Source organism: Pleurodeles waltl, chromosome 12 (genome assembly GCF_031143425.1).
Source record: "Pleurodeles waltl isolate 20211129_DDA chromosome 12, aPleWal1.hap1.20221129, whole genome shotgun sequence".
NCBI lineage: Eukaryota > Metazoa > Chordata > Amphibia > Caudata > Salamandridae > Pleurodeles > Pleurodeles waltl.
In genome coordinates, this window is record NC_090451.1 from 522,656,739 (window position 1) to 522,674,396 (window position 17,658).

The window sequence follows — 17,658 nt, forward strand, 5'->3', positions numbered from 1 at the left end:
CTCCCCAGGGGAGGGGGGCACATCCCTAATCCTATTGGGGGAATCCTCCATCTGCAAGATGGAGGATTTCTAAAAGTTAGAGTCACTTCAGCTCAGGACACCTTAGGGGCTGTCCTGACTGGTCAGTGACTCCTCCTTGTTGCTTTCTTTGTTTCCTCCAGCCTTGCCGCCAAAAGTGGGGGCCGTGGCCGGAGGGGGCGGGCAACTCCACTAAGCTGGAGTGCCCTGCTGTGCTGTGACAAAGGGGTGAGCCTTTGAGGCTCACCGCCAGGTGTTACAGCTCCTGCCTGGGGGAGGTGTTAGCATCTCCACCCAGTGCAGGCTTTGTTACTGGCCTCAGAGTGACAAAGGCACTCTCCCCATGGGGCCAGCAACATGTCTCTAGTGTGGCAGGCTGCTGGAACCAGTCAGCCTACACAGATAGTCGGTTAAGTTTCAGGGAGCACCTCTAAGGTGCCCTCTGTGGTGTATTTTACAATAAAATGTACACTGGCATCAGTGTGCATTTATTGTGCTGAGAAGTTTGATACCAAACTTCCCAGTTTTCAGTGTAGCCATTATGGTGCTGTGGAGTTCGTGTAAAACAGACTCCCAGACCATATACTCTTATGGCTACCCTGCACTTACAATGTCTAAGGTTTTGCTTAGACACTGTAGGGGTACAGTGCTCATGCACTGGTACCCTCACCTATGGTATAGTGCACCCTGCCTTAGGGCTGTAAGGCCTGCTAGAGGGGTGTCTTATCTATACTGCATAGGCAGTGAGAGGCTGGCATGGCACCCTGAGGGGAGTGCCATGTCGACTTACTCATTTTGTTCTCACTAGCACACACAAGCTGGTAAGCAGTGTGTCTGTGCTGAGTGAGGGGTCTCTAGGGTGGCATAATACATGCTGTAGCCCTTAGAGACCTTCCCTGGCATCAGGGCCCTTGGTACCAGAGGTACCAGTTACAAGGGACTTATCTGGATGCCACGGTGTGCCAATTGTGGAATCAAAAGTACATTTTAGGTGAAAGAACACTGGTGCTGGGGCCTGGTTAGCAGGGTCCCAGCACACTTCTCAGTCAAGTCAGCATCAGTATCAGGCAAAAAGTGGGGGGTAACTGCAACAGGGAGCCATTTCTTTACACACACCTTTAGCTCTTCACCTACAAGGGAAGGGGCTAAGTTACAGGTTTCTTTGGGTTCAGGGTGCCTGTCTGCTGTATTAGAATGGGGGGTTACCACATCTTGTAGTAAACACCCTTCTTCCACTCTTTCTTCTGTTAGCTGAGGAGCCACCCACTCAGACTTAACAGTTGCCTGACTAGCCAGGACTTCTTGAGGGTCAGGTTGTTCTTTATCAGAGCCACTTTTGGGGTTCTCCCCTACTGGAGCAGAATCTTCTTGGCTGGCTGGAACCTTGGCTAAAGGTTGTCCACCTTTCCTACTCTGTTTCTTTTTCTTTTTCTTCTGGGGCCTACTTGCATTTACTGCAGAGGCAGGCACTCCAGAATCCTTGGGAGAGGACTGGCACTGGACCAGTTCCTCTCTTGGGCTCTGACTAACCTCTGGGTAGTCATTTCCAAGGAGACAATCAAGGGGGAGGTCTGTCCTGACTACCACCCTTCTCCAGCTAAAAGTCCCACCCACTTCTATGGGCACAAAAGCCACAGGCCTATCAGTGACCCTGTCTGGGCTAACTCTTACTCTGGCCATCTCACCTGGGATGTACTGGTTTGAGAACACCAGCCTGTCATGCTCAATAGTGTGACTGGCACAAGTGTCTCTCAGGGCAGTGGCTGGGATTCCATTCACCTGTAGGTGGTGGAAGTGTCTACTTCCCTCTGGAATCTCCAACTCACCTGTTGGGCCCTTTTTCCAGTTGAAGGCTATGAAGAACTCCTCCTCTGAGGAGTCATCTCCAATGGCTACACTGGTTACCCCTGGGATTTTGCTAGGGGGTTTGTTTTTGGGACAAGAAGTGTCCTTGGTGTGGTGCCCTGTCTGTTTACAGTTATGGCACCATGCCTTAGTGGCATCCCAGCTCTTACCCTGGTACCCACCTTTGTTTTGGGTTGTGTCTCTGGGCCCACCCACCTGGTCTGGTTTTTGGGGGCCTACAGGGGACTCTTTTTCTTTGTTTCTAGTGTCACCCACTTTCTCCTGGGGAGGCTTTGTAACCCCTTTCTTTTGGTCACCCCCAGTGGAAGTTTTGGTTACCCTAGTCTTGACCCAGTGGTCTGCCTTCTTTCCCAATTCTTGGGGAGAAATTGGACCTAGGTCTACCAGATACTGATGCAACTTTTCATTGAAGCAGTTACTTAAAATGTGTTCTTTCATAAACAAATTATAAAGCCCAACATAGTCATACACTTCATTTCCAGTTACCCAACCATCCAGTGTTTTCACTGAGTAGTCAACATAATCAACCCAGGTCTGGCTCGAGGATTTTTGAGCCCCCCTGAATCTAATTCTATACTCCTCAGTGGAGAATCCAAAGCCCTCAATCAGGGTACCCTTCATGAGGTCATAAGATTCTGCATCTTTTTTAGAGAGTGTGAGGAGTCTATCCCTACACTTTCCTGTGAACATTTCCCAAAGGAGAGCACCCCAGTGAGATTTGTTAACTTTTCTGGTTTCACAAGCCCTCTCAAAAGCTGTGAACCATTTGGTGATGTCATCACCATCTTCATATTTAGTTACAATCCCTTTGGGGATTTTCAACATGTCAGGAGAATCTCTGACCCTAGTTATGTTGCTGCCACCATTGATGGGTCCTAGGCCCATCTCTTGTCTTTCCCTTTCTATGGCTAGGATCTGTTTTTCCAAAGCCAATCTTTTGGCCATCCTGGCTACCTGGGTGTCCTCTTCACTGGGGTTATCCTCAGTGATTTCAGAGAGGCTGGACCCTCCTGTGAGGGAGCCAGCATCTCTGACTATTATTTTTGGAGTCAGGGCTTGAGAAGCCCTGTTCTCCCTAGATAGGACTGGTGGAGGGGATTCTTCCTCCAGTTCACTATCATCCTCCTCTGTGTTATCCACAGAGGGGTTGGCTCTATCATACTCTGCCAACAGCTCCTGGAGCTGTACTTTGGTAGGTCTGGAGCCCATTGTTATTTTTCTTATGTTACAGAGTGACCTTAGCTCTTTCATCTGGAGATGGAGGTAAGGTGTGGTGTCGAGTTCCACCACATTATCTCTGTACTAGACATTATTCTTCTAAAAGTTGGAATGCTTTTAAGAATCTAAAACTAGTTCTAGAATCTAATTCAAACTTTTACAAACTTTTAAACTCTAAAAGAAATGCTAACAGGGACTAACACAAGGCCCTAGCAGGACTTTTAAGAATTTAGAAAACTTTTCAAATTGCAAAAATCAATTTCTAATGACAATTTTGGAATTTGTCGTGTGATCAGGTATTGGCTGAGTAGTCCAGCAAATGCAAAGTCTTGTACCCCACCGCTGATCCACCAATGTAGGAAGTTGGCTCTGTATGTGCTATTTCAAAGTAAGGAATAGCATGCACAGAGTCCAAGGGTTCCCCTTAGAGGTAAAATAGTGGTAAAAAGAGATAATACTAATGCTCTATTTTGTGGTAGTGTGGTCGAGCAGTAGGCTTATCCAAGGAGTAGTGTTAAGCATTTGTTGTACATACACATAGACAATAAATGAGGTACACACACTCAGAGACAAATCCAGCCAATAGGTTTTGTTATAGAAAAATATCTTTTCTTAGTTTATTTTAAGAACCACAGGTTCAAATTTCACATGTAATAGCTTGTTTGGAAGGTATTGCAGGTAAGTACTCTAGGAACTTTGAATCATTACATTAGCATGAATACTTTTGTCATAAAACACAATAAGCTGTTTTAAAAGTGGACACTTAGTGCAATTTTCACAGTTCCTGGGGGAGGTAAGTTATTGTTAGTTTTCACAGGTAAGTAAGTCACTTACAGTTCTCAGTTTTTGGTCCAAGGTAGCCCACCGTTGGGGGTTCAGAGCAACCCCAACGTTATCACACCAGCAGCTCAGGGCCGGTCAGGTGCAAAGGTCAAAGAGGTGCCCAAAACACATAGGCTATAATGGAGAGAAGGGGGTGCCCCGGTTCCAGTCTGCCAGCAGGTAAGTACCCGCGTCTTCGGAGGGCAGACCAGGGGGGTTTTGTAGGGCACCGGGGGGGACACAAAGTAGCACAGAAAGTACACCCTCAGCAGCGCGGGGGCGGCCGGGTGCAGTGTGCAAACACGCGTCGGGTTTCCTTCAGGTTTCAATGGGAGACCAAGGGGTCTCTTCAGCGATGCAGGCAGGCAAGGGGGGGGGTCCTCGGGGTAGCCACCACCTGGGCAAGGGAGAGGGCCTCCTGGGGGTCACTCCTGCACAGAAGTTCCGGTTCTTTAGGGGCTGGGGGCTGCGGGTGCAGGGCCTTTTCCAGCCGTCGGGAAATAGAGTTCAGACAGTCGCGGTCAGGGGGAGCCTGGGGATTCCCTCTGCAGGCGTTGTTGTGGGGGCTCAGGGGGGACAGCTTTGGTTACTCACAGTCGTAGGGTCGCCGGAGGGTCCTCCCTGAGTTGGTTGTTCTCCACCAGTCGAGTCGGGGTCGCCGGGTGCAGTGTTGCAAGTCTCACGCTTCTTGCGGGGAATTGCAGGGGTCTTTAAATCTGCTCCTTGTAACAAAGTTGCAGTTCTTTTGGAGCAGTGCCGCTGTCCTCTGGAGTTTCTTGTCTTTTTCGAAGCAGGGCAGTCCTCAGAGGATTCAGAGGTCGCTGGTCCCTTGGAAAGCGTCGCTGGAGCAGGTTCTTTGGAAGGCAGGAGACAGCCCGGTAAGTCTGGGGCCAAGGCAGTTGGTGTCTTCTGGTCTTCCTCTGCAGGGGTCTTTCAGTTCGGCAGTCCTTCTTCTTGTAGTTGCAGGAATCTAGTTTCTAGGTTCAGGGAGAGCCCTTAAATACTAAATTTAAGGGCGTGTTTAGGTCTGGGGGGTTAGTAGCCAATGGCTACTAGCCCTGAGGGTGGGTACACTCTCTTTGTACCTCCTCCCCAGGGGAGGGGGGCACATCCCTAATCCTATTGGGGGAATCCTCCATCTGCAAGATGGAGGATTTCTAAAAGTTAGAGTCACTTCAGCTCAGGACACCTTAGGGGCTGTCCTGACTGGTCAGTGACTCCTCCTTGTTGCTTTCTTTGTTTCCTCCAGCCTTGCCGCCAAAAGTGGGGGCCGTGGCCGGAGGGGGCGGGCAACTCCACTAAGCTGGAGTGCCCTGCTGTGCTGTGACAAAGGGGTGAGCCTTTGAGGCTCACCGCCAGGTGTTACAGCTCCTGCCTGGGGGAGGTGTTAGCATCTCCACCCAGTGCAGGCTTTGTTACTGGCCTCAGAGTGACAAAGGCACTCTCCCCATGGGGCCAGCAACATGTCTCTAGTGTGGCAGGCTGCTGGAACCAGTCAGCCTACACAGATAGTCGGTTAAGTTTCAGGGAGCACCTCTAAGGTGCCCTCTGTGGTGTATTTTACAATAAAATTTACACTGGCATCAGTGTGCATTTATTGTGCTGAGAAGTTTGATACCAAACTTCCCAGTTTTCAGTGTAGCCATTATGGTGCTGTGGAGTTCGTGTAAAACAGACTCCCAGACCATATACTCTTATGGCTACCCTGCACTTACAATGTCTAAGGTTTTGCTTAGACACTGTAGGGGTACAGTGCTCATGCACTGGTACCCTCACCTATGGTATAGTGCACCCTGCCTTAGGGCTGTAAGGCCTGCTAGAGGGGTGTCTTATCTATACTGCATAGGCAGTGAGAGGCTGGCATGGCACCCTGAGGGGAGTGCCATGTCGACTTACTCATTTTGTTCTCACTAGCACACACAAGCTGGTAAGCAGTGTGTCTGTGCTGAGTGAGGGGTCTCTAGGGTGGCATAATACATGCTGTAGCCCTTAGAGACCTTCCCTGGCATCAGGGCCCTTGGTACCAGAGGTACCAGTTACAAGGGACTTATCTGGATGCCAGGGTGTGCCAATTGTGGAATCAAAAGTACATTTTAGGTGAAAGAACACTGGTGCTGGGGCCTGGTTAGCAGGGTCCCAGCACACTTCTCAGTCAAGTCAGCATCAGTATCAGGCAAAAAGTGGGGGGTAACTGCAACAGGGAGCCATTTCTTTACACAAGCCCCCCCCCAGCCCACAGGCCAGGAGACTCAGCCAAAGCTGGGAGAGTCTTCCTAGTCTGTCAGGCGAGGAAGAGTAGAGGAAATAGGCTGGTTTGTTGCAGGGCCTACTCTGCCTTACATCCTCCTGTCCAGGTCATTCCCCCTGGGGAACTGACCCACTTCCACAGTGATAGGACCTAATCTGAACTGCCTCTTGTCTGTGCTTTTAATGTCTTCACCCATCCTCTCTATTTTGGGGTTAGAGGTATCCACCTCTGCTAATCTTATTTTAGCCAGGGTCACCCCTAACTTACCCAAAGAGGTTACCCAGAGCTGGAGTAACCCCACCATGACCAACAGGGTCAGGGGGCCTAACTTGCTATTTGGCATGGGGTCAGACCACCATGCCAAGGATAGTGCAGCCATAAAGGCTAACACCCAGCAGAGGCCACTGACAGCTGTCAGTGCCCAGAACCACACCTTTAGCTCTTCACCTACAAGGGAAGGGGCTAAGTTATAGGTTTCTTTGGGTTCAGGGTGCCTGTCTGCTGTACTAGAATGGGGGGTTACCACATCTTGTAGTAAACACCCTTCTTCCACTCTTTCTTCTGTTAGCTGAGGAGCCACCCACTCAGACTTAACAGTTGCCTGACTAGCCAGGACTTCTTGTGGGTCAGGTTGGACTTTATCAGAGCCACTTTTGGGGTTCTCCCCTACTGGAGCAGAATCTTCTTGGCTGGCTGGAACCTTGGCTAAAGGTTGTCCACCTTTCCTACTCTGTTTATTTTTCTTTTTCTTCTGGGGCCTACTTGCATTTACTGCAGAGGCAGGCACTCCAGAATCCTTGGGAGAGGACTGGCACTGGACCAGTTCCTCTCTTGGGCTCTGACTAACCTCTGGGTAGTCATTTCCAAGGAGACAATCAAGGGGGAGGTCTGTACTGACTACCACCCTTCTCCAGCTAAAAGTCCCACCCACTTCTATGGGCACAAAAGCCACAGGCCTTTCAGTGACCCTGTCTGGGCTAACTCTTACTCTGGCCATCTCACCTGGGATGTACTGGTTTGAGAACACCAGCCTGTCATGCACAATAGTGTGACTGGCACAAGTGTCTCTCAGGGCAGTGGCTGGGATTCCATTCACCTGTAGGTGGTGGAAGTGTCTACTTCCCTCTGGAATCTCCAACTCACCTGTTGGGCCCTTTTTCCAGTTGAAGGCTATGAAGACCTCCTCCTCTGAGGAGTCATCTCCAATGGCTACACTGGTTACCCCTGGGATTTTGCTAGGGGGTTTGTTTTTGGGACAAGAAGTGTCCTTGGTGTGGTGCCCTGTCTGTTTACAGTTATGGCACCATGCCTTAGTGGCATCCCAGCTCTTACCCTGGTACCCACCTTTGTTTTGGGTTGTGTCTCTGGGCCCACCCACCTGGTCTGGTTTTTGGGGGCCTACAGGGGACTCTTTTTCTTTGTTTCCAGTGTCACCCACTTTCTCCTGGGGAGGCTTTGTAACCCCTTTCTTTTGGTCACCCCCAGTGGAAGTTTTGGTTACCCTAGTCTTGACCCAGTGGTCTGCCTTCTTTCCCAATTCTTGGGGAGAAATTGGACCTAGGTCTACCAGATACTGATGCAACTTTTCATTGAAGCAGTTACTTAAAATGTGTTCTTTCATAAACAAATTATAAAGCCCAACATAGTCATACACTTCATTTCCAGTTACCCAACCATCCAGTGTTTTCACTGAGTAGTCAACATAATCAACCCAGGTCTGGCTCGAGGATTTTTGAGCCCCCCTGAATCTAATTCTATACTCCTCAGTGGAGAATCCAAAGCCCTCAATCAGGGTACCCTTCATGAGGTCATAAGATTCTGCATCTTTTTTAGAGAGTGTGAGGAGTCTATCCCTACACTTTCCTGTGAACATTTCCCAAAGGAGAGCACCCCAGTGAGATTTGTTCACTTTTCTGGTTTCACAAGCCCTCTCAAAAGCTGTGAACCATTTGGTGATGTCATCACCATCTTCATATTTAGTTACAATCCCTTTGGGGATTTTCAACATGTCAGGAGAATCTCTGACTCTAGTTATGTTGCTGCCACCATTGATGGGTCCTAGGCCCATCTCTTGTCTTTCCCTTTCTATGGCTAGGATCTGTTTTTCCAAAGCCAATCTTTTGGCCATCCTGGCTAACTGGATGTCCTCTTCACTGGGGTTATCCTCAGTGATTTCAGAGAGGCTGGACCCTCCTGTGAGGGAGCCAGCATCTCTGACTATTATTTTTGGAGTCAGGGCTTGAGAAGCCCTGTTCTCCCTAGATAGGACTGGTGGAGGGGATTCTTCCTCCAGTTCACTATCATCCTCCTCTGTGTTATCCACAGAGGGGTTGGCTCTATCATACTCTGCCAACAGCTCCTGGAGCTGTACTTTGGTAGGTCTGGAGCCCATTGTTATTTTTCTTATGTTACAGAGTGACCTTAGCTCTTTCATCTGGAGATGGAGGTAAGGTGTGGTGTCGAGTTCCACCACATTATCTCTGTACTAGACATTATTCTTCTAAAAGTTGGAATGCTTTTAAGAATCTAAAACTAGTTCTAGAATCTAATTCAAACTTTTACAAACTTTTAAACTCTAAAAGAAATGCTAACAGGGACTAACACAAGGCCCTAGCAGGACTTTTAAGAATTTAGAAAACTTTTCAAATTGCAAAAATCAATTTCTAATAACAATTTTGGAATTTGTCGTGTGATCAGGTATTGGCTGAGTAGTCCAGCAAATGCAAAGTCTTGTACCCCACCGCTGATCCACCAATGTAGGAAGTTGGCTCTGTATGTGCTATTTCAAAGTAAGGAATAGCATGCACAGAGTCCAAGGGTTCCCCTTAGAGGTAAAATAGTGGTAAAAAGAGATAATACTAATGCTCTATTTTGTGGTAGTGTGGTCGAGCAGTAGGCTTATCCAAGGAGTAGTGTTAAGCATTTGTTGTACATACACATAGACAATAAATGAGGTACACACACTCAGAGACAAATCCAGCCAATAGGTTTTGTTATAGAAAAATATATTTTCTTAGTTTATTTTAAGAACCACAGGTTCAAATTTCACATGTAATAGATTGTTTGGAAGGTATTGCAGGTAAGTACTCTAGGAACTTTGAATCATTACATTAGTATGAATACTTTTGTCATAAAACACAATAAGCTGTTTTAAAAGTGGACACTTAGTGCAATTTTCACAGTTCCTGGGGGAGGTAAGTTATTGTTAGTTTTCACAGGTAAGTAAGTCACTTACAGTTCTCAGTTTTTGGTCCAAGGTAGCCCACCGTTGGGGGTTCAGAGCAACCCCAAAGTTATCACACCAGCAGCTCAGGGCCGGTCAGGTGCAAAGGTCAAAGAGGTGCCCAAAACACATAGGCTATAATGGAGAGAAGGGGGTGCCCCGGTTCCAGTCTGCCAGCAGGTAAGTACCCGCGTCTTCGGAGGGCAGACCAGGGGGGTTTTGTAGGGCACCGGGGGGGACACAAAGTAGCACAGAAAGTACACCCTCAGCAGCGCGGGGGCGGCCGGGTGCAGTGTGCAAACACGCGTCGGGTTTCCTTCAGGTTTCAATGGGAGACCAAGGGGTCTCTTCAGCGATGCAGGCAGGCAAGGGGGGGGTCCTCGGGGTAGCCACCACCTGGGCAAGGGAGAGGGCCTCCTGGGGGTCACTCCTGCACAGAAGTTCCGGTTCTTTAGGGGCTGGGGGCTGCGGGTGCAGGGCCTTTTCCAGCCGTCGGGAAATAGAGTTCAGACAGTCGCGGTCAGGGGGAGCCTGGGGATTCCCTCTGCAGGCGTCGCTGTGGGGGCTCAGGGGGGACAGCTTTGGTTACTCACAGTCGTAGGGTCGCCGGAGGGTCCTCCCTGAGTTGGTTGTTCTCCACCAGTCGAGTCGGGGTCGCCGGGTGCAGTGTTGAAAGTCTCACGCTTCTTGCGGGGAATTGCAGGGGTCTTTAAATCTGCTCCTTGTAACAAAGTTGCAGTTCTTTTGGAGCAGTGCCGCCGTCCTCGGGAGTTTCTTGTCTTTTTCGAAGCAGGGCAGTCCTCAGAGGATTCAGAGGTCGCTGGTCCCTTGGAAAGTGTCGCTGGAGCAGGTTCTTTGGAAGGCAGGAGACAGCCCGGTAAGTCTGGGGCCAAGGCAGTTGGTGTCTTCTGGTCTTCCTCTGCAGGGGTCTTTCAGTTCGGCAGTCCTTCTTCTTGTAGTTGCAGGAATCTGTTGGGGGAATCCTCCATCTGCAAGATGGAGGATTTCTAAAAGTTAGAGTCACTTCAGCTCAGGACACCTTAGGGGCTGTCCTGACTGGTCAGTGACTCCTCCTTGTTGCTTTCTTTGTTTCCTCCAGCCTTGCCGCCAAAAGTGGGGGCCGTGGCCGGAGGGGGCGGGCAACTCCACTAAGTTTCAGGGAGCACCTCTAAGGTGCCCTCTGTGGTGTATTTTACAATAAAATGTACACTGGCATCAGTGTGCATTTATTGTGCTGAGAAGTTTGATACCAAACTTCCCAGTTTTCAGTGTAGCCATTATGGTGCTGTGGAGTTCGTGTAAAACAGACTCCCAGACCATATACTCTTATGGCTACCCTGCACTTACAATGTCTAAGGTTTTGCTTAGACACTGTAGGGGTACAGTGCTCATGCACTGGTACCCTCACCTATGGTATAGTGCACCCTGCCTTAGGGCTGTAAGGCCTGCTAGAGGGGTGTCTTATCTATACTGCATAGGCAGTGAGAGGCTGGCATGGCACCCTGAGGGGAGTGCCATGTCGACTTACTCATTTTGTTCTCACTAGCACACACAAGCTGGTAAGCAGTGTGTCTGTGCTGAGTGAGGGGTCTCTAGGGTGGCATAATACATGCTGTAGCCCTTAGAGACCTTCCCTGGCATCAGGGCCCTTGGTACCAGAGGTACCAGTTACAAGGGACTTATCTGGATGCCAGGGTGTGCCAATTGTGGAATCAAAAGTACATTTTAGGTGAAAAAACACTGGTGCTGCGGCCTGGTTAGCAGGGTCCCAGCACACTTCTCAGTCAAGTCAGCATCAGTATCAGGCAAAAAGTGGGGGGTAACTGCAACAGGGAGCCATTTCTTTACAGTTTGATACCAAACTTCCCAGTATTCAGTGAAGCCATTATGGAGCTGTGGAGTTCGTTTTTGACAAACTCCCAGACCATATACTTAATATGGCCACACTGTACTTACAATGTCTAAGAATAGACTTAGACACTGTAGGGGCATATTGCTCATGCAGCTATGCGCTCACCTGTGGTATAGTGCACCCTGCCTTAGGTCTGTAAGGCCTGCTAGAGGGGTGACTTACCTACGCCACAGGCAGCATTTTGTGTGCATGGCATCCTGAGGGGGATGCCATGTCGACTTTGCCTTTTTCTCCCCACCAACACATACAATCTGCAATGGCAGTGTGCATGTGTTAGGTGAGGGGCCCCTGCGGGTGGCACAACATATGCTGCAGCCCTTAGGGACCTTCCCTGGTCACAGGGCCCTTGGTACCACTGGTACCTTTTACAAGGGACTTATCTGTGTGCCAATTGTGGAAACAATGGTACATTTTAGGTGAAAGAACACTAGTGCTGGGGCCTGGTTAGCAGGGTCCCAGCACACTTCTCAGTCAAGTCAGCATCAGTATCAGGCAAAAAGTGGGGGGTAATTGCAACAGGGAGCCATTTCCTTACATATACCTAGTATATGTGCAATGTTTATGATTAACATATGTAACTGTGCACCAGAAAAAATTTATTTCAAAGACCCTATACATTTTTTATGTAGTCAAGTTGTAAATTGAGAACTCTGCATAATTTGTCAATATTTTTCCATGTCTGTTGTTGCCTGAGAGGATGATGGAGGGCAATCAACAACAACTTGGAAATGCTTGTTCATTAAGTCAGAGAGCGAGAGCTTGAAATTGCCTACTCTATGGATTGAGCACCAAGAATATTGTAACTCATTGTTTTTGGCGTGCTGGAATAGAGCACAGAACTGCCATGGGTTTATGTCACAGAAAGAGACCCTATGAGGTACTGGTTTGGCGCCAGCAGCATTGCAGCCGAATTTTCTACCCTCGCATGTTATGTTACATTAGTAACAATTTCCTAACTTGCAGTCGGCCATTAGCATGGTTTTGCAGTTTATGTTGTAATGCCTGTGTAACACAACGCCACCAGCTTTCCTTTCGTCTGCACTGTATGGTAAAGCTGTGCCTCCCGGTCCTTTTCAAAGCCCAGGTTTATATAAATTCACAAACTAGTACAATCAACTTTTTACCTGCTCTGCTCCTACAGACACCAATTTCCACAAGGCTGAAAGATGCATGCAAGAACTTCAGCTTGAAATCTTAGACGTGCAGGCTACCAACATTTACCAGGAAAACATCTCTACATAATACTGACAGGATGAGAGGCCACCTGTTTCTTCTTTGTTAATTCCACTAGTTGCTTGATGTACTTCGAATGGGCATGTATTTACCAAGTACAGCCCCAGGGATAGCTTCTTCCACACTCCACGTAAGAAAGTGTTGGTAATTATGGTAAGATTATTGTGATAAGTGTATGCAAACGGGACTATCTCACCACATATCTCTGCATCACACACTTTTAGACGAAGCTCTAAGTTCGGCACAACATACCTGGGTGTCTCCTCCGAACACCACTTCCCAGCTTGACTATGCTGTAAAACACACACTCTACCAGCAAGGCACAACAGAGTCGCTACTTACTCTGCCATCACGAAAGGTCTTAGAGAACTTGTTAGTGGAAAAGCTACAATACACTCGAAGTCTTACAACAAACACCTAGGGTCCGAAATCTCAACAAACACAGGCTTGTGACCGGCCTTGTAGGGCTTTCAATCAGTGACCTTAATTCACAAAGGACCTGCAGACTTATGACTCTCGTACATCTCCAGGAGTATACCACATCCCATGTAAGGCAGGTTTTCCGTTGGTGGACAATCTGCTGATTTAGGTATAGGGTAGCTAAGTCTTTTGCACCTTCTAGTTTATAACCCATTTTGTCTCCACAGGAAACAGATCTTTCCCTATGGAGAAATCCATTCCCCTTGACCACCATTATACAGGGTGTTGTTCAATGTCCCAACCCACCCTTGAAACACGTATCTATCCGATTGTTATTAGGGGGAAGTGACTTAAGAAAATGTGTGAACATCTATGAAAGGGCAGCTTTGTGGGTGTTCCAAACCTTTCTAAGACCAACATCTAGACATGTTCTTCACTCCCCTCATCTTCATTTACTCCTGTGGGAAAATCCTGCCTAGATAGGGAAGACTTTTTTGCAGGGGGTGATCTTCCAAATGTATATCCTGATCCTGTCAATCCGGGTTTAAGTTCTACACAGCGGAATATGTTTGTACTGGTGGGCGAAGCAATCGAGCAATGTCAGAAAGATCGGTCAGCCATAGCAGTGTGTGAGGTACTGTGTCAGTACATGTAGGCCAATTACGTGGGCCATGAGAGCCAGTCTGTAACCAATACCATTTTTCTTTTAAATCATTTTATTGCTCGAGCATGCAGGCAGGTCGGAGGCAAGCAAGGCAGGCAGATTGATGTCTCTTGATAAAATTCAAGAGCCATCATCTATGGCCTACAGAACAGACCTTTACCGGGGACTGCCAGAAGCCTCCCCACAGGGATGCAGGTGCAAAAACACCTATACTACTGGACTGTGATTCTACTGCCACCATCATCAGTCCCCTTGTAGCCTCGAATATGGCCACCCTCACCTGGGTAAGAGGTACACTATGGGTGTACTTCCTTTCAATACACCAAGACTATGGTGAAAATTCTAAGGTCAAAAGAAAGGCAGGCACCTCCAATGGGCTTGTGGAATGTTGAAAGGACAGGGAGGCACAACTTTACCATACAGTGCAGAGGTATGCCGAGTTCGGGATGGCGGTATGCATCACAGCTGACTTGCCTCAGTTACTGTCTGATCACCAGTTAAACCTTTTACAACCTCCTCACCCACAGGCACTCCTGGGAAATTGCAACAGACCACTGGAAGGTAATCATTGTTTACCTGGTGCCTGGGTGAGGAAGTAGCCAGTTGATGCACTCATGCAAGGGTGGAGGGATGGGGTGCACTCTGATGACGACCAAAGTTTTTGGATTTGGGGACCCAGAAGATGTACTGTAGATACAATATGCATTGCTACCGTTTCTTACCATGGACTCACATTATGCTCGCTATCCTTCAGAAAATTCAGCGAGAGGCGCCAGATTAATGCCCACGTGCCAAGGATGAATGTGCGGACCCTACCTCCTTAGCATGGCAAAATACCCCTAGCAACACCTCAGTGGCAAACCATGACCTTATCTCTGTCTCTTTAACAAAAAGCAAGCCATTTGGTAGGGCAGTTGGGTGAATGCTTATTAAATATATCGTGGTTCTTATTTTCTAGCCGTTCTCTTGCAACTGTAACATGAAAGCAATACATTTACCATGTCATTTAAGCCTGCATTGAGCCTAATGAGACCTATTTTAGTGAACTGATTTGGGGAAGTGATTCAGCCTACCAGGGTGATGATCAAGACACCTAGAACTCCTCGGTCTGATGATCTCTGGACTGATTTTAGCAGGAACAAAACTTTTCTGTGAGAAGCAATCACAATCAAATTAGGTAGCACTCGTTAGATTTCAAGAATACAGAGCACATCGCTTCAGCTATATTTTTGCATGGCCTTGCCTTGGATTTCTACTCTATAACTCTGCATTTGTTGACCAACTAATCCACAGATTTGACAATAACTATTAATATTGTAAACCAACCTGGGATTTACCTTCAAGGGGCAGAGATGTTCTGTCCCATCTCAAGGATTGCAGGCGTACATTCCATCTTCCTCATTTACCCACCAATGCATGCGAAGTGCTGAAGGAGAGAGAGCTGGGCACTGCGCACCCGGGTTGTGGCTCCACGTTAGCCCTGGCAGGGCATATCGCCTTCTCCGCCTGAGGTTTGCTTTTACCTGGGCGCCAAACTAATCCGGAACACCACAGCGAGGCCGTCGCATCCACCTGCCCAGGAACAAGACAACACGGACAGAGGGGGTGAGAAAGTGTATATTTATTCCAGATGGTATAGACTTATAGACACTGGCATTGGGATACTTGTTCTGGTTGTGCTGTATTCGAGGTGTACTCTTTTCTGGTCAGACGGTGACCTCTGGCTCACCCGAGTTGGTGAAGTGGTGCATGAGACAGGAGAAAACGAGAGAGGTAAAGAGTGCTGTATAACAAGGGAGGTGAAGAAGAGGGAGAAGGAAGTTAGAGGAGATGGAGAGGTAAGCTAGGCGGGAGAAATGTAATCTAAAGCGAGGAAGGTGAGGTAGTGAAAACGAAAGGTTCAGAAATTTGGAAAGATGAAGTGGTAGCTACAGAAAGAGGGTGATAAATAAGGTTTTAGAGACTGGTAGCAAAGGTTAGAGAAGGAAACTGAGATACAATCACAAAGGACAGATAGATGGTGAGGTAGAGATGGGAAGAGCAAGGCAGAAAGAGTGGTGAATTAGAAAGAGTTAGAGGCAGAAAGAGACACAGACAGGTGGATAGGTGAAGTAATGAGAGAAGAATATGGCGAGCAGTGAGGTAGAGGGGCACATAAAAAGTAATACCAGAACACACCGCTTCTTAAACTTCTTTGTCAGGTCATTACATAAGGTCGGGCAACAGCTACTGTGTCAAGCCAGACCTCAGGAGGTACAGAAAGTACGAGGAAAGGAGTAAGGCAGAGAGAGATAGAGAGAGCTGAGGTAGAAGGAACAACGGTGTAAGAAAGTAAGGAAAGGTGGTGAGGTGGAGTGATATGGGGCCAGATGTAGCAAACTTCCAAATTGCGACTTGCAATTTGCGAGTCCCAGCGACTCGCAAATTGCAACTTGCAATTTGGAATGCAGTACGGTGTCTCAGACACCGACTGCGACTCGCTATGGGGTCGCAATGACCCACCTCATGAATATTCATGAGGTGGGTCGCAAATTGCGGCCCCATAGCGAGTTTAGGCACTCGCAAACATGGAGGCCTGCTGTCGTCAGCAGACCTCCATGTTCGTGACTGCTTTCAATAAAGCAGTTTTTTTTTTTTTAAGTGTAGCCCGTTTTCCTTAAAGGAAAACGAGCTGCACTTAAAAAAAAAAAAACGAAACCTTTAGTTTCGGTATTTTTTCAGGGCAGGGAGTGGTCCCTTGGACCACTCCCTGCCCTGAAAAAATATTTTTGGGTCCATTCACAAAGTGGAAGGGGTCCCATGGGGACCCCTTCCAATTTGCGAGTGGGTTACCATCCACTTGAAGTGGATGGTAACTGCGACTCCATTTGCGACCGCGTACGCAGTCGCAAATGGAATTGCATCCCACTGCGAGTCGCAAATAGGAAGGGAACACCCCTTCCTATTTGCGAGTCGGAAATGCATTTTGCGAGTCGGTTCCGACTCGCAAAATGCATTTCTGCATAGGAAACTGCGTTTTGCGACTCGCAAACGGCAAATTTTGCCGTTTGCGAGTCGCAAACAGTTTCCTACATCTGGCCCATGGTGAGGTAAATTGAGGGGTTACATAGTGAGAGAGAGGAGGGAGACAAAAAATGAGCTAGTGAGATGTGGGGTACAGCGAGAGGTGAGGCAGAGAGAAAGCTGAGAAAGGTAGATATAGAGGAGGCACCGAGAGATGAGGTTGAACGTGACATAAAAAAGGAGGCGAGCTAGAAAGAGGTAAGAGGAAAACAGTGCAATGAGGCGCAGAGAGAGGGTTGGGGTCCAGCAAAGGAACATAGTGGGAGACCCAGGCAGTGGTGGAAAGAGAGGGGCATGGTTGTGAGAGAGATGGAGGGAGAGATGTATTATGAGAGAGAGGTGTTTAAGATATAGGGGAGACAGATAGGGGCTGCACTTAGATGTAGAGAGATAGAAACAAAATAGTTGAGGAAGAAAAAGTGAGGCGAAGTAAGGAGAGAGACATGAGACAGAATGCCACCAACTGTATGAGTGTGCAAGGATACGAGTGGCAGGCATTTCGGAGAAGGGTACATGCCTAGGTGTCAAACTAAAACAAGCATTGGCAAAGCTAATAGGTCTCACCTATACAAGAGCTATTGCCTCTGCCCATGTGTTTTAGCCATGGTGTTCACCAGTGTGGCTGCTGTTCAGCATGGCTAGAAGTTGGTGGCATAGAGGTGAGTGGCGTGGAGTGTTGTAGAATGGAATGGCAAAGAGTGGAGTGGCAGAGAGTGTTTAGTATTGGAGCAGTATAGTTTAGAGTCACATAGAGTGTTATACAGTAGAGTGAACTGGTGTAGAGTGCATTGGTGTAGAGTGTTGCGAGTATAGGTGCATAGAGTGCAGTGACATTAAGTGTAGTGGTATTGAATTCAGCGGTGTACAATGCAGTGTCGTAGAATGCAGTGGCCTAGATTAGAGTGGTGCACAGTAAACTGCAGTGGCACAGAGTGGAGTGGTGAAGAGTGGAGCTGCACAGAGTGAAGTGG